The sequence below is a fragment of the Acipenser ruthenus genome, chromosome 30, assembly GCF_902713425.1.
Source record: "Acipenser ruthenus chromosome 30, fAciRut3.2 maternal haplotype, whole genome shotgun sequence".
NCBI classification, from domain to species: Eukaryota; Metazoa; Chordata; class Actinopteri; order Acipenseriformes; family Acipenseridae; genus Acipenser; species Acipenser ruthenus.
The window spans coordinates 6,768,924-6,781,705 of NC_081218.1; the positions used below are offsets into that span (position 1 = coordinate 6,768,924).

A 12,782-nucleotide genomic window follows, 5' to 3' on the forward strand; every position below is an offset into this window, starting at 1 on the left:
GTTGAGTGTGTAATGGGAGAGAGGCTGGGACGGTTTGCTGTGTTGGAGGGTGTAATGGGAGAGAGGCTGGGATGGTTTGCTGTGTTGGGGGGTGTAATGGGAGAGATGCTGGGATGATTTGCTGTGTTGGTGGGTGTAATGGGAGAGAGGCTGGGATGGTTTGCTGTGTTGGGTGTGTAATGGGAGAGAGGCTTGGATGGTTTGCTTTGTTGGGGGGTGTAATGGGAGAGAGGCTGGGATGGTTTGCTGTGTTGGGTGTGTAATGGGAGACAGGCTGGGATGGTTTGCTGTGTATGGGGTGTGTAATGGGAGAGAGGCTGGAACGGTTTGCTGTGTTGGGGGGTGTAATGGGAGAGAGGCTGGGATGGTTTGCTGTTTTGGGGGTGTAATGGGAGAGAGGCTGGGATGGTTTGCTGTGTTGGTGGGTGTAATGGGAGAGAGGCTGGGATGATTTGCTGTGTTGGGGGTGTAATGGGAGAGAGGCTGGGATGGTTTGCTGTGTTGGGGGGTGTAATGGGAGAGAGGCTGGGATGGTTTGCTGTGTTGGGTGTGTAATGGGAGAGAGACTGGGATGGTTTGCTGTGTTGGGGGTGTAATGGGAGAGAGGCTGGGATGGTTTGCTGTGTTGGGGGGTGTAATGGGAGAGAGGCTGGGATGGTTTACTGTGTATGGGGTGTAATGGGAGAGAGGCTGGGATGGTTTGCTGTGTTGGGTGTGTAATGGGAGAGAGGCTGGGATGGTTTGCTGTGTATGGGGTGTAATGGGAGAGAGGCTGGGATGTTTGCTGTGTTGGGGGGTGTAATGGGAGAGAGGCTGGGATGGTTTGCTGTGTTGGGGGGTGTAATGGGAGAGAGGCTGGGATGGTTTGCTGTGTTGGGGTGTGTAATGGGAGAGAGGCTGGGATGTTTGCTGTGTTGGTGGGTGTAATGGGAGAGAGGCTGGGATGGTTTGCTGTGTTGGGGTGTGTAATGGGAGAGAGGCTGGGACGGTTTGCTGTGTTGGGGGGTGTAATGGGAGAGAGGCTGGGATGTTTGATGTGTTGGGGGTGTAATGGGAGAGAGGCTGGGATGGTTTGCTGTGTTGGGTGTGTAATGGGAGAGAGGCTGGGATGGTTTGCTGTGTTGGGTGTGTAATGGGAGAGAGGCTGGAATGGTTTGCTGTGTTTGGGATGTAATGGGAGAGAGGCTGGGATGGTTTGCTGTGTTGGGGGGTGTAATGGGAGAGAGGTTGGGATGGTTTGCTGTGTATGGCGGTGTAATGGGAGAGTGGCTGGGATGGTTTGCTGTGTATGGGGTGTAATGGGAGAGAGACTCTGATGGTTTGCTGTGTTGGGTGTGTAATGGGAGAGAGGCTGGGATGGTTTGCTGTGTTGGGTGTGTAATGGGAGAGAGGCTGGGATGGTTTGCTGTGTTGGGTGTGTAATGGGAGAGAGGCTGGGATGGTTTGCTGTGTATGGGGTGTAATGAGAGAGAGGCTGGGACGGTTTGCTGTGTTGGGGGGTGTAATGGGAGAGAGGCTGGGATGGTTTGCTGTGTTGGGGGGTGTAATGGGAGAGAGGCTGGGATGATTTGCTGTCTTGAGTGTGTAATGGGAGAGAGGCTGGGATGGTTTGCTGTGTTGGGTGTGTAATGGGAGAGAGGCTGGGATGGTTTGCTGTGTTGGGTGTGTAATGGGAGAGAGGCTGGGATGGTTTGCTGTGTTGGGTGTGTAATGGGAGAGAGGCTGGGATGGTTTGCTCTGTTGAGTGTGTAATGGGAGAGAGGCTGGGATGATTTGCTGTCTTGAGTGTGTAATGGGAGAGAGGCTGGGATGGTTTGCTGTGTTGGGTGTGTAATGGGAGAGAGGCTGGGATGGTTTGCTGTGTATGGGGTGTAATGGGAGAGAGGCTGGGATGGTTTGCTGTGTTGGGTGTGTAATGGGAGAGAGGCTGGGATGGTTTGCTGTGTTGGGTGTGTAATGGGAGAGAGGCTGGGATGGTTTGCTGTGTTGGGTGTGTAATGGGAGAGAGGCTGGGATGGTTTGCTGTGTTGGGTGTGTAATGGGAGAGAGGCTGGGATGGTTTGCTGTGTTGGGTGTGTAATGGGAGAGAGGCTGGGATGGTTTGCTGTGTTGGGTGTGTAATGGGAGAGAGGCTGGGATGGTTTGCTGTGTTGGGTGTGTAATGGGAGAGAGGCTGGGATGGTTTGCTGTGTTGGGTGTGTAATGGGAGAGAGGCTGGGATGGTTTGCTGTGTTGGGTGTGTAATGGGAGAGAGGCTGGGATGGTTTGCTGTGTTGGGTGTGTAATGGGAGAGAGGCTGGGATGGTTTGCTGTGTTGGGTGTGTAATGGGAGAGAGGCTGGGATGGTTTCTGGACTTTGTGCTCTTAACGACACTGAGGCTGTTGCTCTCTGCTCTACACCCCCTGTGTTAAAGTCCAGTGGGAGTCCTTGCACTGACCTCTCTGCCGACTGCAGGTCATGCTGCTTTGGATTCAGTGTTTCAACACAGCAAAGGAAACATCAGTGTGCTCCGAATACACTATGTAACACAATTTTTGTTCCTGGGTAGTAAGTGTTATTTCCTAATTGCTTATGCCTCAAAAGTGTAGAAAATGGCTATTATTCCCCACAAACTTTGCTTTTGTGACCAGGACAGTGATATTTTGAAATGTACCTATTTCCATTGAGAAAACGGGAGAATTTGTGTCTTTTCGTTCACATAAAGTCAGAAAAAAACAACATATGAATCCAAATTAACATGTAATTATACTAAAGTAATACAAAAATGACTACAAAAGATTTAGAAGTGAGTAGTTTTTTGAGATTTACGATTATACTGTAAATCACTTTCACGAATCAGCCCCCAAATGTAGTCTCCCATAATGTTCTCATTATACTGTCCTTGGTAGCGGCGTTCAAAGTCCAGTACATCCTGGTGGAAGCGCTCGCCTTGCTCCTCCGAGTACGCTCCCATGTTCTCCTTGAATTTATCAAGATGAGCATCAAGGATATGGACTTTGAGGGACATCCTACAGCCCATTGTGCCGTAGTTCTTCACCAGAGTCTCAACCAGCTCCACATAGTTTTCGGCCTTGTGATTGCCCAGGAAGCCCTGAACCACTGCAACAAAGCTGTTCCAAGCCGCTTTCTCCTTACTAGTGAGCTTCTTGGGGAATTCATTGCACTCCAGGATCTTCTTTATCTGTGGACCAACGAAGACACCGGCTTTGACCTTTGCCTCAGACAGCTTAGGGAAGAAGTCTTGAAGGTACTTGAAGGCTGCCGACTCCTTATCTAGAGCTCTGACAAATTGTTTCATAAGGCCCAATTTGATGTGCAGTGGTGGCATCAGCAACTTCCGGGGGTCCACCAGTGGCTCCCACTTGACGTTGTTCCTCCCCACAGAGCACTCGGTCTGCTGTGGCCAGTCCCGCCTGTGGTAGTGCGCCTTGGTGTCCCTGCTGTCCCAAAGGCAAAGATAGCAGGGAAACTTGGTAAAACCGCCTTGGAGACCCATCAGGAATGCCACCATTTTGAAGTCTCCTATGACCTTGATGCCATCTCAGTAAAATGCAGATATGTATCCACTTAGGCAGCTGGAACTAAACTGAACTGGTTGGCTTAAGGCCCCTGTATTTATACTACTATTTATATTACTGGAAAGTTCTAGAAAGTTCTAGAAGTTACCCCAAGTTTACTCAGCACTGAATCTATCTGGAATGTTCTGGAAAATAGGTAAATTTCAAAATACCACTGTCCTGGTCACAAAAGCAAAGTTTGTGGGGAATAATAGCCATTTTCTATACTTTTGAGGCATAAGCAATTAGGAAATAACACTTACTACCCAGGAACCAAAAAAAAAAAAAAATTGTTACACGGTGATATCTACTTGCCTGCCTGCCTGCCTGCCTGTCTGTCTATCTGTCTGTCTGCTTGCCTGCCAGCCTGCCTGTCTCTCTCAGCCTGTGATGTTACACCAGGGTTTTATATGAGGAAGACCTGTTTGGGTCTGTGTGTGTTTGTTTGAGTCGTTGTGTGTTTGTTTGGGTCTGTGTGTGTGTTTGTTTGGGTCGGTGTGTGTTTGTTTGGGTCGGTGTGTGTTTGTTTGGGTCGGTGTGTGTTTGTGTGGGTCTGTGTGTGTGTTTGTTTGGGTCGGTGTGTGTTTGTGTGGGTATGTGTGTGTGTTTGTTTGGGTTGGTGTGTGTTTGTTTGGGTCGGTGTGTGTTTGTTTGGGTTGGTGTGTGTTTGTTTGAGTCGGTGTGTGTTTGTTTGGGTCTGTGTGTGTGTTTGTTTGGGTCTGTGTGTTTGTTTGGGTCGGTGTGTGTTTGTGTGGGTCTGTGTGTGTTTGTTTGGGTCGGTGTGTCTGTTTGTTTGGGTCGGTGTGTGTTTGTTTGGGTCTGTGTGTGTGTTTGTTTGGGTCTGTGTGTGTGTTTGTTTGGGTCTGTGAGTGTGTTTGTTTGGGTCGGTGTGTGTTTGTTTGGGTCTGTGTGTGTGTTTGTTTGGGTCTGTGTGTGTGTTTGTTTGGGTCTGTGAGTGTGTTTGTTTGGGTCGGTGTGCGTTTGTTTGGGTCGTGTGTGTTTGTTTGGGTCTGTGAGTGTGTTTGTTTGGGTCTGTGTGTGTGTTTGTTTGGGTCGGTGTGTGTTTGTGTGGGTCTGTGTGTGTGTTTGGGTCAGTGTGTGTTTGTTTGGGTCGGTGTGTGTTTGTGTGGGTCTGTGTGTGTGTTTGTTTGGGTTGGTGTGTGTTTGTTTGGGTCTGTGTGTGTGTTTGTTTGGGTCTGTGTGTGTGTTTGTTTGGGTCTGTGAGTGTGTTTGTTTGGGTCGGTGTGTGTTTGTTTGGGACGGTGTGCGTTTGTTTGGGTCGGTGTGCGTTTGTTTGGGTCGGTGTGCGTTTGTTTGGGTCGGTGTGTGTTTGTTTGGGTCTGTGAGTGTGTTTGTTTGGGTCTGTGTGTGTTTGTTTGGGTCTGTGTGTGTGTTTGTTTGGGTCGGTGTGTGTTTGTTTGGGTCGGTGTGTGTTTGTTTGGGTCTGTGTGTGTTTGTTTGGGTTGGTGTGTGTTTGTTTGGGTCAATTCTGTACCTGTGCAGAACAGCCAGCATGCTTACTGGTGTTTAGCCAGCTGGAGAGTCATCAAACTGCAGCACATACTGGAAAAAGAAGCTGCTGTTATTACTCCAAACATTCAGTGTGTGTAATGTAAACATGGCCCCTGTACATAGGATAGGGGAAAATTATACTGTGCACGTCTGCCTGCTTGACTTTCTTCTTTTTCCAATAACACTGATGAAGGCACTGGAGGCCAAACGCTAGTTTGCTTGACTCAGTTTAGTTTCAGTAACACTGATGAAGGCACTAGAGCCCAAACGCTTGTCTGCTTGACTCAGTTTAGTTTCAGTAACACTGATGAAGGTACTGGAGCCCAAACGCTGGTCTTCTTGACTCAGTTTAGTTTCAGTAACACTGATGAAGGCACTAGAGCCCAAACGCTGGTCTGCTTGACTCAGTTTAGTTTCAGTAACACTGATGAAGGCACTAGAGCCCAAACGCTGGTCTGCTTGACTCAGGGAATTATATAAATTTCCCACAGTAAAAGCATAACACAGTGTAATAAAACACAGTGAAAGCATGGTAAAGTACAGGCAAGCATTGTAAAGCACAGAGAGGTCTGGTAAAGCATAGGGAAGTATTGTAAAGCACAGAGAGGTCTGGTAAAGCATAGGGAAGCATTGTAAAGCACAGAGAGGTCTGGTAAAGCATAGGGAAGCATTGTAAAGCACAGAGAGGTGTGGTAAAGCATAGGGAAGCATTGTAAAGCACAGAGAGGTCTGGTAAAGCATAGGGAAGCATTGTAAAGCACAGAGAGGTCTGGTAAAACATAGGGAAGCATTGTAAAGCACAGAGAGGTCTGGTAAAGCATAGGGAAGCATTGTAAAGCACAGAGAGGTATGGTAAAGCATAGGGAAGCATTGTAAAGCACAGAGAGGTCTGGTAAAGCATAGGGAAGCATTGTAAAGCACAGAGAGGTCTGGTAAAGCATAGGGAAGTATTGTAAAGCACAGAGAGGTCTGGTAAAGCATAGGGAAGCATTGTAAAGCACAGAGAAGTCTGGTAAAGCATAGGGAAGCATTGTAAAGCACAGAGAGGTGTGGTAAAGCATAGGGAAGCATTGTAAAGCACAGAGAGGTCTGGTAAAGCATATTAATAATAACACAAAACATGGTAAACTAATACTGAAATACCGTTTTTCATTTTCCAATTTCTGAGTTTAAAATACAAAAACTGATTCAGCCTTTTTTTCCCATTTTTCATATTGCATTTTGTAACGAAGTATTCCAAATGGAATAATCTGTAATACAAAAATAAATAATAGAACATTTAAAAAAAAAAAAGAAAAAGTTCTGAGGTGTGCTCTACTCGTATCGAATGTGTCTCGATGTTATGACGTTTTCTGCATCAATACATTGATATCTACATCTATGGAGATGCACCCCCAAATGAAACAAATTGGAGGTATGACACAGGCCCGGTTTTTGGGATGGAACCGCATAACAGTCTCGCATTTTGATTGGTCCATGTCTGTCACATGAATATGTCGTCACACGAGTGGAAAAGCTTGCAGGCATTTTTAACATTGTGATCAGAGAGAGAGAGAGTGATCTGCTTTACACAACCTTACCATTAAAATATAATGTGGTATTACGCTGTACTGATATAACAAACTATGGGTAATTACTTTATATGAATTATCATGTTATGCACGAATGTAAGAATTGGCTTTCTGTAATGGCGTACTTTTTAGCATATATCGGTAATTGTTTACGCGATATATTTTAATATCAAATATATGTCTTCCACACTATTACAGTTTTGTTAGAGGGTGTATTAGTTTAGATCTAATGTAATCACAGTTGTACATATAGACTGCCCATGTTTTCATTCACGTGCCAAATTCTGGGCCGCTTTGGTTTTTAGATAACGTCCCAAATTCTGGACCGCTTTGGTTTTTAGATAACGTCCCAAATTCTGGGCCGCTTTGGTTTTTAGATAACGTCCCAAATTCGGGGCCGCTCTGATAACATCCCAATTTCTGGGCTGCTCTGGTTTTTAGATAATGTCCCAAATTCTGCATTTTCGAATTCAGGCCAGTTTTTGAGATATTCTGCTTAGCTGACAGCCGAGTTTCTAAGTCATGCATGCACAGTTTACCATAAACTGGACCGTTAATTCATTTAAGAGTAACCCTAAGTACATGAATCAAAGTTAATGTATTTTTTACTCTCCCAGAAAATATATATAGTGAGGCGTATGGGGTTTATCAGAACTTCTGGGTTTAAGAGACCAGTGCCCTTCAACAACTTCAAATAAATCCTATTGTATTGTATTAGTCAGCATTTCCCTTATCTATTCCTGATCATTTATACTGTAGGTCAGGGGTTTTCAACCTTTTTTTGAAACTGTACCCCTTCTATCTGGAGGTTTCAACTTGAGTACCACTTTACAATTTTCGCTCAACTGAACGGTACCTCAGTTACAATAAAATGGAGAATAATCTGATGACCCCCCCCCGTTTATTTAATAAATTTGGGTGACAAGCTGCTGGTTTAGGACAGAACAACAAACAGTAGGCTTAATTCTTAAAACTTTTAACTACAAGTATTTTGCACAGAATTAAAAAGACAAGTATTGGGTTAGGAGCACACCTATTTTTTTTGTAACTTTGACGGCCTTTTTTAAATTTTGACAGCCTTTTGTAAAAGTGAAGTCCTTTTGATACCCAACATACACTGCAATACCCAGCAAAGTTATACACTGATATTCTGATAGCACAGCAATTCAAATGAAGTTTGTAATTGATTGTGTTCCTCAAATACACAATAAAAAGTGATATTTATAGGGTATACAGTTATACAGCGATACAGTGGTTTTGGACATCTAAGAACAGGTACTGCGAGCATCTGGATTCATACCCAGAGGTACTCTGTAGCCTCCTAGGACATTCACAGCTTGTTTGACACCCTCTTGTAGTTGCCCGTTTCTGCATATAAAGCAGAATGCTGTTTGTCAATCTCTCTTTTCTCTTATAAATCAGTCTTTGCAAGAATCATTCTGAAAACACTTGAATCAGTTAGGGACTACCAGTCTGACACTACAGGCCTTTAAATTGCAGTACCAATTTGCAAGTTGCTAAGTGGTTGCGTTCCTCAAATTTGCACTGCAAAGTGATATCTTAAAGAATAGGGTATATAGTGCTTTTTTTCGCCTCCGCTCAATTTTGGTGCAAAATTATGCTCCGATACACTCAAGCTGATACTGTGATCACAAAACACTTGGAATGGACTTAAATTGCTGCTTCTGTTGCATAAATACACAACAAAATGTGCACGATCTTATATATAATGGACATTTTTTGTATGTATTTTGCTATAGGAAATCGTGGTCGGGGGGGCGGTCCTCCTGTCATACCCCATGAGTCCACAAATCCTGGGCCAACAAACTCGCTAGTACTCTATTTAGATGCACAACAGTCTTAGCTAAAGAAAATGGGTTCCTTCGAGTTCGTACGATCCACGACTGCCATTGGCCGAGCCTTACCCCGATGGTGTTTTTATAATGGGATTTGCCATAGGGAAGGGGGTGGTCTCTTATCGTACCCGTATCTACACGACCCCTGGGCCAACGAACTCAGAAGGGGACTCTTTGCGTGCACAAGAGTCTTAGCTAAAGAAAGACATCGGCCACGGGTTCAAACGCCACCCCACCGCCAGATGGTGGGCGTTGCCCCAAAGGGGTTTTATAATGGGATTTCCCATAGACATTTTTCAGGGTGCTATATCTCGGGTTCCGGGGGTCCCCGAGACTTGAAAATCAGTACGGGGCTCCACCCCGGGGCCCCTGTCGATCCAAGCGATCTGTCCCCAGCTAGAAAGGACATCAGTTTAGACTTTTTTTGCCAACCTGGAGCTCAAAAGCTATTGGAAATGCAACCTTGACATGCCATCATGCTGAAAATGTGTAAATTTGTTGAACATGTAGCATTTGAAAACGGGTGGCTCCCTGTGAAAGAGGGCCCCCAGACATGACCCTAGGAAGTTCAACCCGGTTTCTAGACCCCGGGGTCATGGAGATATGACCCCGAAAAGAGTAGTTTTTTTACATTTTTGACAGGGCGTATCTCGGGTTCTGTGGGGTTTAGGAACTTGATTTGTTTTTTGCAGTGGGGCCCCATGGGGCCCCGCACAAGGAGTCACCATTTTCATGGTTCAGATGCCAGGACAGCTTGGCAAAGTGAATTTTTTCGTCATGACATGAGTTTTTGGGTGAACCACCACACCGTTTTAGGGGGTGGTTTGGGGTGCTCCCCTAAGTCTATCACTTTGAATGGTGGTTCTACGTGCTCGGGTTCGAGAGATATGCCTGAAATGTGTTTTTCAACCCTGCCATAGACATGAATGAGGCTGAACACCCTGAACGCCCTGAAAATATTTTTTGCAAAGAATTGCTACAAAACTGGGCATGTTACATTCAGGCTGGTCTAGAACCCTTCAAACGGTGGTTGTAGGTGCTCTGGTTCAAGAGATATGACTGAAAATGTGTTTTTTAACACTGCCATAGACATGAATGGGGCTGAATACCCGAAAATATATTTTGCAAAGAATTGCTACGGTATGTGTATGCGTGCAGGGGTTGCATGGTGGTGTCTGCGTGCAGGGATTGCATGGTGGTGTTGTCACGTTTTCACTTTTCACGTTCTCTTTTATTATATTATTTGCTCTGCACACACTCTTAACTCGGGAGACGTTAAGGAGGACAGAGATGTTTAAAACTCCTAGTGGTTTATGTTCGAGCACTGGACGAGCGGTGTGTCCTTAAAACCTTTTTATTTAATCAAGAAAATCACTCAGACTCATTTATTCAAAGTTTTACGAATCAGAGCAACATCAGCGCTCCTTCGTTTTATTAAAATGCCTTCAATATTGGTTTAGTAGTTTGCGCATACTACCAAAACCCGAAAACATGTAACAATAATTAGCAATCCTAAGTTTATTACAAGCTTCAGCATTTAATACTTCAATAACATAATACAATTATATGTATTCAGTGCAGCCCTCAGGCTGGTTAAGCACAAAGCCTACAAGCACCCACTGCTATATTTTAGCACATTCAATATAACACTCTTAATACTAAAACATTGTTTCAAAACCTCATAGCAATATAACCAATAAATGCGAGATAACAATATTACCATTAATATGCTTACCTCCTATTATAAGGAAGAGTAGCGTGAACAAAAGAGAAGGACTGTTCTGTGGAGATCTGCAAAGGATGGACCACACATAGCTCTGCCAAGCTTGATTGTGGTGGTCTCAGTGTGATCGGCCCAGGGTTTTTATACAATTTTCGTCCCATTGAAAGCAATGGGAAGCCCCAATTAGATCCAGTCATCAATCTATATTGACAGTCCTTATCTCTTGGCAAACAGTAATCTCTAAAGAATTCAACCAACTCCTCAGACTCAATTAAGGTCATATGCCAACAAATCAACAACATTTAATAAATCAACACTAGCCCATGTTCTCATCCACTCATTCTTGGCCCCCCTCCTTCATCTGAAAAGTTAGGTGAAGCAGAGTTCACAAAATCCCTGCAACCTTGATTCACTACTTAATATGGGTGCATTATAAAAAGGAGTGGTGTTTTAAATATATGCAACACCAATATAAGAAAAGTGGTGTTTTTTGAATATATGCAACACCAATAGTTATATCATAATATAGCAGTTATAGTTATAATGATTATAATTGATTACATGAACTTGGCTTTCAAAAATATATTCCCTCATGTCATCTCACTCTCAAATTAATTTCATTCTTTCCTTACAGGTGTGTGTTTAGCAGGTATTATAGGGAACTTCCATCTTATATCTTTTTAATGTAGAGTTTTCTCCTTATGGAAAACCTAACTATTTTACTGAGCTGTAAAGCTGTAATGTTTTCTCCTATGGGCCCCTGGTAGCTTGAACTTAATTGACATCCAGATGACCCTGTATTTTTCAGCTATACACATACTGGCTAAATCCAGTTCGTTAAAGACATCTCCTCCCTTGCCAAGTTTGGTATTGATGGATGTTTCTATAAGTCTATACCTATATCTCATATGCCTCCTTTTGCCCTTCGACTAGTTATTTTAGGTGTTAAGACCATCCATTCTAACTCCCCACATGTGCAGTCAGGCCTTCAGTACTATAATCCTTCTGATAAGAAAATTCCGGCTTCCTCCCACCAAAAAGGCCTTCCAGCAGCTAATATTAATCTCTCCAAGGGCAGGCTGATAGAGAGTTCAAGAAGACGGTCACATAGTTTATTCTTCTAAAACCTACCTCCTGCTTTTTATTCTTCATTATTTATTCAATCCTTTTGTATGTTCTACTACAACTTTTCTTTATGCTGCATCTTTTAACTTCAAAGTCAAACTAATACATTACTTCTTATAGCATATGGCTGCTAACCTTATTACTTTCTGCTAGTAGCAATATATTAGCAATATTATAATAAGATTTTATTCAATTTTTCTGCTCTCTATTCGCGGTGTATCTTCTAACAATGCTTATTTCTCTTAAGTTAGAGTCTGCTTTTACTCTAGGTTGTTCCTACTCACCTACTTATTTTAAAACTGAATTACAAGCAGAAACCTACTCAAAGCGAGGTCTTTTAATCCTTTACTTAAAAATACCCCCAACTCCTTTTCCCTTTATATTCAGAAGTTATAATTCTTGAATGTAAGCACACAGTAATTCTTTTCATTGAATTAGGACTCCGTTTTTAACTATGCTCATCTTGATAGAAAACAGCTTCAGGTATGCTATCATATTAAGCAAAGTGAATCATATGATCTTATACATAAAAATTGTTCATAGTATTTCATACTAACAATAATTATCACTACCTATGATTATATGTTACCACAGCAATCTATACCATTTAAAACAAGCATATTAACATACATCTATTAGTACAGCATTATTCTGTAGTCAAGCTGAAAAGTCTTAACAGAGATTTCAGCACTAAATTCTGGGAATCGTGCCAATTTTAATAAGAGACTGCTCAAGGCCGGCCAGTGTATCAAGTTGTACCAGATTCTGTTTTTCGGTCTTACAGAGAGAGCACTTTACAGTATTTGTTACAGACTAAAGATTATTCAAACATTACAAATGGTTACAGCACATATCATCTCATTAATACATTTCATTTTTAAATCATCCAGTCCATGTCCAATGTTTCAGCTCGTTCCCAGCAGGACTCCACTTCTGTCTTGGGTTCAGCTCGGGTCGGCTCTGCAAACACCACAATACCTATTTTGCTCTACATTATTAGTGGGCAGACTTAATACAACTGAATCTGAATCAATCGAGGAGCCGTGAACTCTAGCCACTGAAATTCTCCATGCAAAGGAATCCAATTTCTTACTACACATAATAACTGGTTCGGGGTCAGCCGTGACAGATCCCCCTTCAGGTTCCTCGAGAGACTCAGATTCAAACACCGGCTCCTGCTCCTCATAAAGAACACGAACAGAGGAAAGCCAAGGTGCAGTATAACAACATTGTTCACATGTTTTTTTTTTTATTCTCATTATTCTTGTTATATTAAATATTTCAAACAGTTTCCAGAATCCCTGCTGCTTTATGAAATGGATGTTTGTCATTCCCTGCTCATAAATATATGTCTGTCTATACAGTAGGGTCTGCTGGAAAAGTATTTAAATATCATCCTATGTAAATGAATCCCTATAAATCACCGGGTCATAAGGA

General features: G+C 43.3%; 1 protein-coding gene across 1 annotated transcript in view; it reads left to right on the forward strand.

Annotated features, from left to right (window-relative positions):
• LOC117402343 (tumor necrosis factor alpha-induced protein 2-like) overlaps positions 1 to 12,782 on the forward strand; it is a 72,151-nt gene that overhangs the window by 1,212 nt on the left and 58,157 nt on the right. The gene's annotated exons all lie outside the window — the stretch shown is intronic.